Source organism: Musa acuminata, chromosome BXJ2-6 (assembly GCF_036884655.1).
Source record: "Musa acuminata AAA Group cultivar baxijiao chromosome BXJ2-6, Cavendish_Baxijiao_AAA, whole genome shotgun sequence".
Lineage (NCBI taxonomy): Eukaryota > Viridiplantae > Streptophyta > Magnoliopsida > Zingiberales > Musaceae > Musa > Musa acuminata.
This window is the reverse complement of record NC_088343.1, coordinates 26,067,873-26,081,610: the sequence shown is the minus strand read 5'-3', so window position 1 is coordinate 26,081,610 and position 13,738 is coordinate 26,067,873. Positions and strand designations below refer to the sequence as shown.

General features: G+C 38.1%; 2 long non-coding RNA genes across 2 annotated transcripts; both read right to left on the bottom strand.

The window, feature by feature from the left end:
- Positions 1–441: 441 nt before the first annotated feature.
- Positions 442–2,876, bottom strand: LOC135615223 (uncharacterized). The gene is made up of 2 exons (XR_010487917.1): positions 2,413–2,876; positions 442–697 (listed from the first exon to the last, which is right to left on the bottom strand). It is a non-coding gene; the product is annotated as an uncharacterized LOC135615223 (long non-coding RNA).
- Positions 2,877–7,102: 4,226 nt separating this feature from the next.
- Positions 7,103–9,418, bottom strand: LOC135613568 (uncharacterized). Its single transcript, XR_010487337.1, has 2 exons — positions 9,072–9,418; positions 7,103–7,356 (listed from the first exon to the last, which is right to left on the bottom strand). It is a non-coding gene; the product is annotated as an uncharacterized LOC135613568 (long non-coding RNA).
- Between the last annotated feature and the right edge of the window lie 4,320 nt (positions 9,419–13,738).

Below are 13,738 nucleotides of genomic sequence, written 5' to 3'. Positions count from 1 at the left end.
ATGTAGTTTAACAATATTTTCTATGAAAATCTAGGCAATACTAGCAGTAGTGTAGGGATTTCTCACAGCACAAAAATGAGCATATTTCGTAAGTCGATCAACCACCACGAGAATCGTGCTTTTACCTTTGGAAGATGGCAGCCCTTCAATGAAGTCCATGGAGATGTCAGTCCATACTGAGTCTGGTATGGGTAGTGTCACGCCCCTAAAAATATCCATGATATTTAAATTTTTTCGCCACAACTAACCCAAGATCCAAACACACATTTGAGGTCACTAAGAAAAACATTCGGATCAAAAATTTCACTTCTATAATCTATCAATTCATAACCCTGTGCAATTCATAAACATAGCCCACATCACTCGATAATTCATACAATCTGAACTCGACTCATCAAAATAAAAAAAAAACCACAACATAAATCCACAAGTGGGGAAATCTATGCAGTCACCACAATCATCAATTTATCATAAGTTCATATCATTACACAATTTAATTTAACATTCCAAAACCCTATACATGAGGGATCCTTTAACTTACACAAAATCCACAGGTTTAGATTCATAGTCACATTTCATTAGATGCAAGGTAGCTTATACACAACTACATATATGCTAACAAAAGTTCTGCCCAACGTCTTCTAAACTTTCCGCTGCCTCAGCCCATTCTTAACATTTAAGCAAGAGTTACGCTATCCTGAAAAATTTATCAACAAATGGGGTGAGCATAAAGAGCTCAGCAAGTGACTAACATATCCATATCAAAATAGTACAATTTCCAAAGAGATGCAGTTTTCAAACACGAAGCAGAATATACGATTTCGTATACATAATATCATTAGGAGCAGAATCATAATTGTCCTTTTTAATCATACATATTTGGTTCCTGACAGATGGGGCATAGAGTAATTGGAGCATATCAGAAACAAAGGAAACATATCGGAGCTTATCAATGGCATTTAAAATGTTCCAAATCACATCAACGACATATGGAACATTACGAAGCAAAATCAACAGTGAATGAAGCATTTCAGAGCATATCAAACTCATATGTCATACAGAAGCTCAAACGTCGTCCTTGACGTTGCAATCATATCATAACTATCCAGAGCACGAACAGAAATAACTCACCAAAACTCTGGATGTCATATCAAACATATAGAGGGTGTAGTGGGATCTCAGTCAGAATGTGATTCATCCATTTCTGAATGACCACCTGACAAAAGTCTCCCACGTCTGGGAGCTCCATCCACCCACGTCTAGGTGAAGTCAAAGGGGGCCGGCAGAGCATCGCAGGCTCTAAGCAATATCCCACATAGCGGGACCCCACATAGCGGGCAAATAAGCGCATACCAGAATATCCCACATAGCGGGACCCCACATAGCGGGCAAATCAGCGCATACCCTTTACCATTTCTGGCAAAGGTCCAGACAATCCCACACACCAGAGTACAAGAAGGCAGTTTCAACAATAAGTAGCATATAACGGAAGCACACGCGGAACAACCAAACGTACATGTGCCTTTTCAAAAGCAATGTGATGCAAGGAACAAATCTCTCACAAAAGTATTCATTTTAGGAAAGAAACGAAAGCAAGAGTGTACAGGGATTCCAAACAATCATAATCAGCTCAATTCCAATAAGAAGATTAGGTGAATTCAAGTATCCAAAGGAAATGGAACAGAATACGCGAAATCGACCAAAGCTCGATTTCGGACAGAATTCCAGTGGCACATCAAACAAATATTTCAGAATAACAATTATGCTCCAATACCCATAAGAAGGCTATGGTCGAACCATATATCAATCTATATTCGGATGGAACAGATTTCATATGAAACAGGGCTCCCAACACAGAGTTACCTCTGATTTGGTAACACAAGGTCAAAATCACAATCACTGTTTTGCAGACTTTATAGGATCGGATTCAACAGACGATAGGATGAGCAATTGAACTCCAAAATGTTCAAACTATATGTCAAAAGAGAGGATTTCAAGTCTAGTTTCAAATAAAATCAGTTTGGTACAAATCAGAATTTTCAACAGGGAGTTATAGGCGTTTTAGTTTCGAAAGGTCAGAAGTCTTGAACTCTGTTTTACAGCGTCTATAGGCTCTTTTGAAACAAATTTTTGGGTAAGTATTCGGTGTCCAAAATCTACCAAATCGGTGTCAAAAGAAAGACATACGAGTCTAATTTCAAACAAAAATAGTTCCTGCCTGAATTCTCATTCTGTACTAAAACTTAGGGCCGAAGCAGTGCTTAGGGGTCAGTTTACCGAAAACTTTCAGAATCCATAGTTCTATGTCCAAAGAGGAATATATCAGTTTCTAAATAAAAATCTTCCAATTTATTTTGAATCAACATAAAAACAGAGTCAAATACTTATGTAGGATGGGGTTAGAACACTTGCCTTTGCAAATTTTGACCCGAAGTAACAAGATTAAAGCAAAAACCCTAAAAGCCCCAAATTTTCTTTCTCTTCTCCTTCTTCTTCTTCTTCTTCTTCTTCTTCTTTTCTTTCCCTGATCACCCACGAGCTGCCTCCTCTGCTTCCTTAACAACGAAGGCAGAGAGGCTTAAGCGGTGGAATTTGTCATTTGGTGCATTTTGCAGTTTAGTCCTTGTTTTTATCATATTCACGATTAGGTCCTTAGGGTTTACATATAGGTCCTCAGATTCTTTTTTTTTTTTTTTTTTTTTTTTTTTGAACAGATCTCCCAAATCTTAAAAATAAGTTACCTCTGATTCATACTCTATTTCTTTTATCAATTAAAATAGATGCTTACATTATCACCAAAAATTTATACGAACATTCGGAATTGAGGGGTGTTACACTCTCCCCCCCTTAAAAGAAAAATTTAGTCCTCTAAATTTATCGTACCTCTATTCGATGAAAAGACGAGGATACACCTTTTTCATTTCCTCTTCTAGCTCCCAAGTTGTCTCCGCTCCAGAATGATGTCTCCAAATTACTTGAACCAGTGGAATGACCCGATTCCTTAGGACTTTTTCTTTCTTATCAATAATCTGAATAGGCTCTTCCACATAGGATAAATCTTTATCGATCTCCACCAGCTCATATTTAATGATGTGAGCAGGGTCATACATATACTTTCTAATCATCGAGACATGAAATATATCATGGACATGGCTCAATGCTGGTGGTAAAGCAATCCTGTAAGCGACAGAACCAATCCTCTCAAGAACCTCAAAAGGTCCAATAAATCTTGGGCTTAATTTTCCTTTCTTCCCAAACCTTATAATGCCTTTGGAAGGGGAGACTTTTAAGAATACAAAATCTCCGATTTCAAACTCAATATCTCGTCTCCTATTATCGGCATAACTCTTTTGACGACTTTGAGCAGCTTTTAACCTTTTCCTTATAACTTGAATTTTCTCGGTAGTTTCTTGTACCTGGTCCGGTGCTAACAACTTTCTGTCCCCAACTTCCTCCCAACATATAGGTGTTATGCACTTTCGCCCATTTAAAGCTTCATAAGGAGCCATCTGAATACTTGAATGATAACTATTGTTATACGTGAACTCAACAAGTGAAATATCCTTATCCCATTCACCTTTCCAATCCATAACATAGGCTCTAAGCAAATCCTCAAGTGTTTGAATTGTTCTTTCTGACTGACCATCAGTCTGAGGATGATATGCAGTACTAAACTTAACTTTAGTGCCCAACGACTCCTGCAATCTTCTCCAGAATCTAGAGAGAAATCTGGAGTCTCTATCAGAGATGATCTCCTTTGGAATACCATGAAGTCTTACTATTTCACTGACATATAAATCTGCAAGTCTATCAAGCGAATAAGTCATATTAATCGGTAGGAAATGTGCAGATTTTGTTAACCTATCAATGATAACCTAAATAGCATCATGCTTCCTCGAGGTTCTGGGTAGTCCTGAAACAAAATCCATAGTAATACATTTCCATTTCCATTCAGGTATAACTAAAGGTTGCAGCAACCCTCCAGGTCTTTGGTGTTCTACTTTGATTTGCTGACATATCAAACATTTTGAAACATACATTGCAATTTCCTTCTTCATGCCTTCCCACCAATAATAACTTTGAAGATCTCTATACATCTTAGTGCTCCCTGGGTGTAGGGCGTACTTTGAAGTATGACTTTCATTTAGGATTTGATTCTTGATATCTAGTTCATTTGGTACACATACTCTCTCCCCAAATCTCAATAGGCCATCCTTTGAAACTTGAAATTGTGGCTTCAATTCCTTTTCTACTTCACTCCTCAAGTAGATTAAGTGTGGATCTCGTAATTGTCCCTCCTTAATTTGTTGCATAAGATCAGACTGCACTTGAATGGAGGCCATCAAAATCATCGAGTCTTGCTCTTTGCTCAAAGCTTTCAAATCAAAATTTTCTTCTATTAGCTTCCATTGCTTCACGACCAGACTAGCCATAAAACTTGTAGATTTTCTACTAAGTGCATCAGCTACAACATTGGCCTTGCCCGGGTGATAACGGATGGCACAATCATAATCCTTCAGAAGTTCTATCCATCTTCGCTGCCTCATGTTTAACTCTTTCTGAGTGAAAATATATTTTAAACTCTTGTGATCAGTGAAGATTTCAAACTGTCGACCATACAAATAATGTCTCCAAATCTTTAGAGCAAAAATGATTGCTGCTAATTCCAAATCATGAGTTGGATAATTCAATTCATAACCTTTAAGTTGTCTAGAAGCATAAGCAATTACTCTCCCTTCCTGCATCAAAACACATCCTAGGCCCTTTCTTGAAGCATCAGTATAAACTACAAATCCCTCACTACCACTTGGAATAGTGAGAATAGGGGCACTAGTCAATCTTCTTTTTAACTCTTGAAAGCTTTGCTCACAATCATCGCCCCATACAAATTTCATATTCTTCTTAGTGAGTTTGGTGAGAGGTTGAGCAATTCGAGAAAATCCCTCCACAAATCTCCTGTAATAACCTGCCATGCCCAAGAAACTTCTAACCTCTGTTACATTTGTTGGTACTTCCCATTCAACTACAGCTTCTATTTTCCTTGGATCAACAGATATACCCTTCCCTGAAATCACGTGGCCTAAGAAAGCAACTTCATTCGACCAAAATTCACATTTGCTGATCTTCGCATACAACTTCTTTTCTCTTAGTATGGACAACACATCACTCAAGTGTTCCTCATGCTCCTGGTTACTCTTTGAATACACCAATATGTCATCAATAAATACAATTACACAGATATCCAAGAGCGGTTGAAATATCCTATTCATTAGTTCCATAAAAGCTGCAGGGGCATTTGTCAAACCAAACGGCATCACCAAGAATTCATAATGACCATATCGAGTTCTGAAAGCTGTTTTTGAAATATCCTCCTCCTTGATCTTTAGCTGATAGTAACCTGACCTCAGGTCAATCTTAGAGAATACTTGTGCACCCTGCAGTTGATCAGGTAAGTCGTTACTTCAAAAAATACTCGTTTCTTATGGTCACCTGATTCAACTGTCCATAATCAATACAAAATCTCAATATTCCCTCCATCTTTTAACTAACACCGGAGCACCCCATGATGAAATATTAAGCCAAATAAAATCCTCATTTAATAATTCTTGTAGTTGCTTTTCCAATTCCACTTACTCAAATGATATCTTTCTGTAGAGAGGCTTAGATATTGGGATTGTCCCACGGACCAAATCAAAAGCAAAATCATATTTGGAGGTAATCCAAACAAGTCATCCTGGGATACATTAGGCAAGGAGATAAATAATGTCCAATACTCTCAAAATAAAAGATCGGCTGATCAAATATGCAAAAATTGATCATTTGTTATATACTAATCCATACTGGTATGATAAGAAGATAGCCAATCCATACCAAGTATAATATCATAACTCCAAATCTCTAGGAGAACTAAATCAGCAAAAGTTCAAGTTCTCCAACAAAAATCAGACAAGAGGACCAGATTCAAGTTCGTTATCAAAGAATCTCCATTGATTGTACTTACATATATCACATAATACAGTGGTCTAGGTTGAATACCCAAGTGATAGGCAACATGTTACGAATCAAATCGTAGATAGGACCCATGGTCAAACAAATATTTGCATTCTTTCATAAACATGTATAATACCTTTGATCACTAATTCAGAAGTTTTAGAATCATATTCAGTGATAGCATACACCCTAACATGGGCTGATGATTTATGAGGCAGTGACTCTTTCTTATTGTTCAAATGGCAGTCTTTTGTTTTATGATCCAACTTTCTACAAACAAATAGACTCCAGTCACCCACCAACACAAACTTGTTTCATAATTTAACTTGCAATTCACACATGATTGAGTCTTTTGTGGTGACTTCCCTTTTTCAAATCCAAATGTCTCGACCCTCTTGTTATCACTTTCTGATTCATTTTCAATCATTTTTTTTTTTTTTGGTAAACTTGTCCTTATCATTCTTGTCACTGATCTCCAAAAATTCTTTTCATTGTTCTCATTAATGATCAGCCTCTACTTCCAATATAAGGCAGCAAAAGAAATCTTTCGATCATCAGAACAATTTTGTACATCAAATATCTTCTCTGTTTGCATCATCCATTTTTCGACCACCAATGAAATTAGGTCCACCATGCTTCCGCTGCGCCACTCTGATTCAATATCCCCGATTACCCTTTCATCCCACTTAATTAATCAAAATCAGATGAAGTAGGAGGACTAAATGTCATCGTCATCCTAGATTCCTAAAATACATCAAAGAAAATTTTCACCAATCACTGTAGTTCACTAGACCTCAATATATTTTGCACGTCAACATATCAAATATTCCAGTGATCCTCAAACCATGCTCTGATACCACCTCTGTCACGCCCCTAAAAATATCCATGATATTTAAATTTTTTCGCCACAACTAACCCAGGATCCAAACACACATTTGAGGTCACTAAGAAAAACATTCGGATCAAAAATTTCACTTCTATAATCTATCAATTCATAACCCTGTGCAATTCATAAACATAGCACACATCACTCGATAATTCATACAATCTGAACTCGACTCATCAAAATAAAAAAAAAACCACAACATAAATCCACAAGTGGGGAAATCTATGCAGTCACCACAATCATCGATTTACCATAAGTTCATATCATTACACAATTTAATTTAACATTCCAAAACCCTATACATGAGGGATCCTTTAACTTACACAAAATCCACAGGTTTAGATTCATAGTCACATTTCATTAGATGCAAGGTAGCTTATACACAACTACATATATGCTAACAAAAGTTCTGCCCAACGTCTTCTAAACTTTCCGCTGCCTCAGCCCATTCTTAACATTTAAGCAAGAGTTACGCTATCCTGAAAAATTTATCAACAAATGGGGTGAGCATAAAGAGCTCAGCAAGTGACTAACATATCCATATCAAAATAGTACAATTTCCAAAGAGATGCAGTTTTCAAACACGAAGCAGAATATACGATTTCGTATACATAATATCATTAGGAGCAGAATCATAATTGTCCTTTTTAATCATACATATTTGGTTCCTGACAGATGGGGCATAGAGTAATTGGAGCATATCAGAAACAAAGGAAACATATCGGAGCTTATCAATGGCATTTAAAATGTTCCAAATCACATCAACGACATATGGAACATTACGAAGCAAAATCAACAGTGAATGAAGCATTTCAGAGCATATCAAACTCATATGTCATACAGAAGCTCAAACGTCGTCCTTGACATTGCAATCATATCATAACTATCCAGAGCACGAACAGAAATAACTCACCAAAACTCTGGATGTCATATCAAACATATAGAGGGTGTAGTGGGATCTCAGTCAGAATGTGATTCATCCATTTCTGAATGACCACCTGACAAAAGTCTCCCACGTCTGGGAGCTCCATCCACCCACGTCTAGGTGAAGTCAAAGGGGGCCGGCAGAGCATCGCAGGCTCTAAGCAATATCCCACATAGCGGGACCCCACATAGCGGGCAAATAAGCGCATACCAGAATATCCCACATAGCGGGACCCCACATAGCGGGCAAATCAGCGCATACCCTTTACCATTTCTGGCAAAGGTCCAGATAATCCCACACACCAGAGTACAAGAAGGCAGTTTCAACAATAAGTAGCATATAACGGAAGCACACGCGGAACAACCAAACGTACATGTGCCTTTTCAAAAGCAATGTGATGCAAGGAACAAATCTCTCACAAAAGTATTCATTTTAGGAAAGAAACGAAAGCAAGAGTGTACAGGGATTCCAAACAATCATAATCAGCTCAATTCCAATAAGAAGATTAGGTGAATTCAAGTATCCAAAGGAAATGGAACAGAATACGCGAAATCGACCAAAGCTCGATTTCGGACAGAATTCCAGTGGCACATCAAACAAATATTTCAGAATAACAATTATGCTCCAATACCCATAAGAAGGCTATGGTCGAACCATATATCAATCTATATTCGGATGGAACAGATTTCATATGAAACAGGGCTCCCAACACAGAGTTACCTCTGATTTGGTAACACAAGGTCAAAATCACAATCACTGTTTTGCAGACTTTATAGGATCGGATTCAACAGACGATAGGATGAGCAATTGAACTCCAAAATGTTCAAACTATATGTCAAAAGAGAGGATTTCAAGTCTAGTTTCAAATAAAATCAGTTTGGTACAAATCAGAATTTTCAACAGGGAGTTATAGGCGTTTTAGTTTCGAAAGGTCAGAAGTCTTGAACTCTGTTTTACAGCGTCTATAGGCTCTTTTGAAACAAATTTTTGGGTAAGTATTCGGTGTCCAAAATCTACCAAATCGGTGTCAAAAGAAAGACATACGAGTCTAATTTCAAATAAAAATAGTTCCTGCCTGAATTCTCATTCTGTACTAAAACTTAGGGCCGAAGCAGTGCTTAGGGGTCAGTTTACCGAAAACTTTCAGAATCCATAGTTCTATGTCCAAAGAGGAATATATCAGTTTCTAAATAAAAATCTTCCAATTTATTTTGAATCAACATAAAAACAGAGTCAAATACTTATGTAGGATGGGGTTAGAACACTTGCCTTTGCAAATTTTGACCCGAAGTAACAAGATTAAAGCAAAAACCCTAAAAGCCCCAAATTTTCTTTCTCTTCTCCTTCTTCTTCTCCTTCTTCTTCTTCTTCTTTTCTTTCCCTGATCACCCACGAGCTGCCTCCTCTGCTTCCTTAACAACGAAGGCAGAGAGGCTTAAGCGGTGGAATTTGTCATTTGGTGCATTTTGCAGTTTAGTCCTTGTTTTTATCATATTCACGATTAGGTCCTTAGGGTTTACATATAGGTCCTCAGATTCTTTCTTTTTTTTCCTTTTTTTTTTTTTGAACAGATCTCCCAAATCTTAAAAATAAGTTACCTCTGATTCATACTCTATTTCTTTTGTCAATTAAAATAGATGCTTACATTATCACCAAAAATTTATACGAACATTCGGAATTGAGGGGTGTTACAGGTAGTGGTTGTAGCTTCCCTGGATTTGCCACAGTTTCACCCTTGTGCTGTTGACATATATCACATTGTGCCACATATTCAGCAATAATTTTTTTCATCCCTCTCCAATAAAAATTTTGCTTCACTCTTTTGTAGGTTCTTAGGAATCCAGAGTGCCCTGCTAAAGGTATGGAGTGCATTTCATGTAAGATGATTGTGATGCAAGGGGAGTCAGGTATAAGCACAATGCGACCTTTGTAGCGTAGATCCCTCGAATCCCAAGTGTAGTGGGCTATTGCACTTGGATCCTCCTCCAATTTTTTTATGATGTTGCTGATCTCTGGATCCTTCTTCCATTCTTCCCTAATGTCCTCAAGGAGATCGGTGGTAAGAAGGGAGATTGCTGAAACCTTAGCTTGTTTAGGTAGCCATGAGAGTGCATATGTAACAACGTTTTCTTTCCCCTTTTTGTAAATAATTTCATAATCAAATCCAAGAAGTTTGGTTACCCATTTTTGCTGCTCAGGGGATGACACGGGAGTGTCTAATTTGCTACAATCTGCTCATATGGACCATACTGATAATATAATATTTTTTTCAGCCATCAATATTGCTACATAATCTTCAACTCAGCCTACTCAGATAAGACAGCTCATCAGCATATTCCCTGCACAAAGGAATACATTAGTGGAGTTGGTTGGCAGTTGTAAAGCTGTATCATGGTGCTTTTCTTCATGGCTAAGGAATACATTAATGGAGTTGGTTGGCAGCTGTAAAGTACTTAATTTCAAAATTTCCTATGCATGAAGGGTTGTTTCATGCACTAGTATTTATTTTGGGGTTTAGGGCTTAGAAAGGGTTCAGAAAACTAAGGATATTGACAGAAGCTCTCTTGGAGTGTTCTTTTAAACTCTATATCTCTTGGATGCGTCCTTGAGTGGTGAGTCTTTTGCTTTCAGTTCTGTATCCTTGTTTATTATCATTAGGGTGGTGATCTTCTGTATCGTTTTTGATTTTTAAACTTGGTGGTGAGCTATATTTCATTTTACCGAAGTTTCTTCAAAAGTGCGTTCCTTGCCTTTTGTGACATTTTCTATCTAAATAACTGTTATATCGATGTTCTTTCGAAATCCATTCTGCATTTGTACCCTCCCCGGTATCAGTTAACTTGTGGAACCGGAAGAGCAAACAATTGCAAGATACTTTGGAGGTCTGAAGTATGAGATTGCTAAAGTTGTTCAGCTACAACCATATTGGTCTTTAAATGATGTAAGCAAGCTGGCATTAAAAGTTGAAAAGCAACAGAAGTTTGAAAAGAGTTTTCGGTATGGCTCAAAAGAAGGCTACACAAAAGGAGGAAGTTCCAAGCCTACTGTCCAAAGCAAGGTGATATCGAAGGTGCAAGAAAAGGGTGAAGAGTCTGCTGGCAACAAAAAAACACCTAATTCTTCTACCCCAAGTGGCCGAAAATGCTTCAAATGTCATGGTTTTGGGCATATTGCTTCGGATTGTCCAAATATGAGGATTGTAACTTTGGTTGAAGATCATAGTGATGGAGGAGAAGATGAAGCTGATGATGAACCAAAATACGATGATGATGAGGAAGAGATTACTTATGCTGATCATGGTTTGTCTATTGTATTACAACGTAGTTTACAAGTGTCATATGTGGCCGACGATGAAAGTTGGGTGAGAAAAATGTGTTTCACACTAAATGCACTTCTCTTGGCAAAGTATGTTTGGTGATCATCGACAGCGGCAGCTTTGAGAATGTGGTATCATTAGAGATGGTGCAGAAGCTAAAGTTGGATACCATCCCTCATCCACATCCATACCAGTTATGTTGGCTGCAAAAAGGAAATGACATCAGTGTAACTAAAAGATGTTTAGTTTCATTTTCTATTGGCAAGTATTATAAAGATGAAGTATGGTGTGATGTTGCTCCTATGGATGCTTGTCATTTGCTATTGGGAAGACCTTGGCATTATGATAGAAGGGTGTTGTATGATGGCTACAAACATACTTATTCTTTTAAGGTGAATGAAAAGAAGATTATTTTAGCTCCATTACAACCATCTGAAATCACTGCACCAAAGAGGAAAGTTACCGCTTTTATGTCGTATGGTGAATGCAAAGGTGAATTAGACAAGGATGGTCATGTTATGGCTTTACTAGTAGTAGAAGAAAATGAACAACACAAGGAGACACCCGTAATCATGAAACAAATGTTGGAAGAGTTTGAAGATGTTATACCAGCAGAGATTCCACATGGCCTTCCACCCTTGAGAGATATCCAGCATCACATTGATCTTATTCCGGGGGCTGTTCTACCTAATAAGGCAGCATATAGAATGAGTCCCAAGGAGCATGAAGAACTTCAAAGGCAAGTTGATGAATTGGTTAAAAAAGGGTTAATCCGGGAGAGCATGAGTCCTTGTGCGGTTCCTGCCTTGTTAGTGCCTAAGAAGGATGGTTCTTGGAGAATGTGCATGGACAGTCGCACCATCAACAAAATCACAGTGGACTATCGCTTTCCTATTCCAAGGTTAGATGATTTACTTGATCAATTGTGCGGTGCTTGTATTTTCTCAAAAATTGATTTGAGAAGTGGCTATCGCCAAATAAGAATGAGGCCCGGAGATGAGTGGAAAACAGCATTTAAAACTAGAGAAGGTTTATATGAATAGTTGGTTATGCCATTTGGGCTATCTAATGCTCCTAGCACCTTCATGAGATTTATGAATCACATATTTAAGCCAGGCATTGGAATATTTGTTGTAGTTTATTTTGATGATATATTGGTGTACAGCAAGAGCGAAGAGGAGCATATGAATCATCTGAAAGAGATCTTTCTTATTTTGAGGCATCAAAATGTTAGGACTCTAGCTAGGAGAGTCCTAATTAAGAGGGACATTCTGTCAGGACTCTAGTTAGGAGAGTCCTAATAGAGAGGGACACTCTGTTAGGACTCTAACTAGCAGAGTCCTAATTGAAATGGACATTCTGTTAGGAGGTTTTTCTTAGAGAAGAATTAGGAGTTGTAAGGGAATAGGAGTCTTGAGTAGGAGTCATATTAGGAGTTGGTTAGAAGTAAGAGTCTTAAGTAGGAGTTATATTAGGAGTTAGGGTTTAGAAGCCCTATAAATAGCCATGTATTCCTTCTCTTTTCTTAAGCAATAGATGAATCTTTTCTGCAGCCTTTGAGCAGCAACTTGGAGGGAGGAACCCCTATAGAGTTCCAAGGAGGTCGATCCCCTAAAGAGATCAACCCCAAGTTTAGAATCTGCAAGGGTTCTAACACCTGGTATCAGAGCAGCGTTCTTGGCGTCTCACTACCCTTCCACAATCATCCACCAACCTTCCACAACCATCCAAAGCAATTCCCACAATTGCTTAAAAGATCGTCGTCGAATTCCACCATCATCTCCACCACCGCAGATCATCCTTTGATCTCCCCGTGAATTGCAACAGGTTCTGGTTTCCTATCTTACTGCTGCTGCAATTTATTTATCCCTATCCGAAAATCCAAAGAAAAAAAAAATTTCATTCCTATATTGCTGCAAATTTTCATCGTAAGTTGCTGAAATTTTTCGACGAGAATTCTGCTATCGCAACTTACACCAATTTTCTTGCTGTTACTGCCGAAATTTTCTTGATGGACATCCTTGCTGTCATATAAACTGAGATATTGCTATCAACTCTCTCCTCAAATCTCTCAAATTTTTTGTGGAGATTTCGTCGAGAAACCACTGTTTCTTCGACGATAATTCTGCTCTTATAAGACAACACAATTATGTAGCAAACTTTCATTGATTTCTATCAAACCTATACATGCCTTTGACCCGTCAACAAAAGAGAGATCTTAACATCACAGATTTGGAGTCATATACTATGGCATATGAGGAGGCAATCAATGCTAAATTTGAAGCCTTTGAGGCACGAATGGAGGATAAGATTCGGACTCTCCTTACCGAATTCAGTTTGGGCCGACCACCAAGCCCGAAGAAATCACATCAAGGAGAGAGCTCTAACCAATCACATCATGCCCAAAGAGATGACTTCCAAGAGAGGGGAGCCTCTATGACCGACCCCAACTATTCGCGCATGAGAGTGGACTTCCCTAGATGGGAAGAAGGAGACCCAATTGGTTGGATCTCGTGCGCGGAGCGATATTTTCGGTACCATAAAACTACGGATGCATCCATGGTGGAAATTGCAGCTATACATCTTGAAGGGGATGCCATACAATGGTTTGACTGGTTTG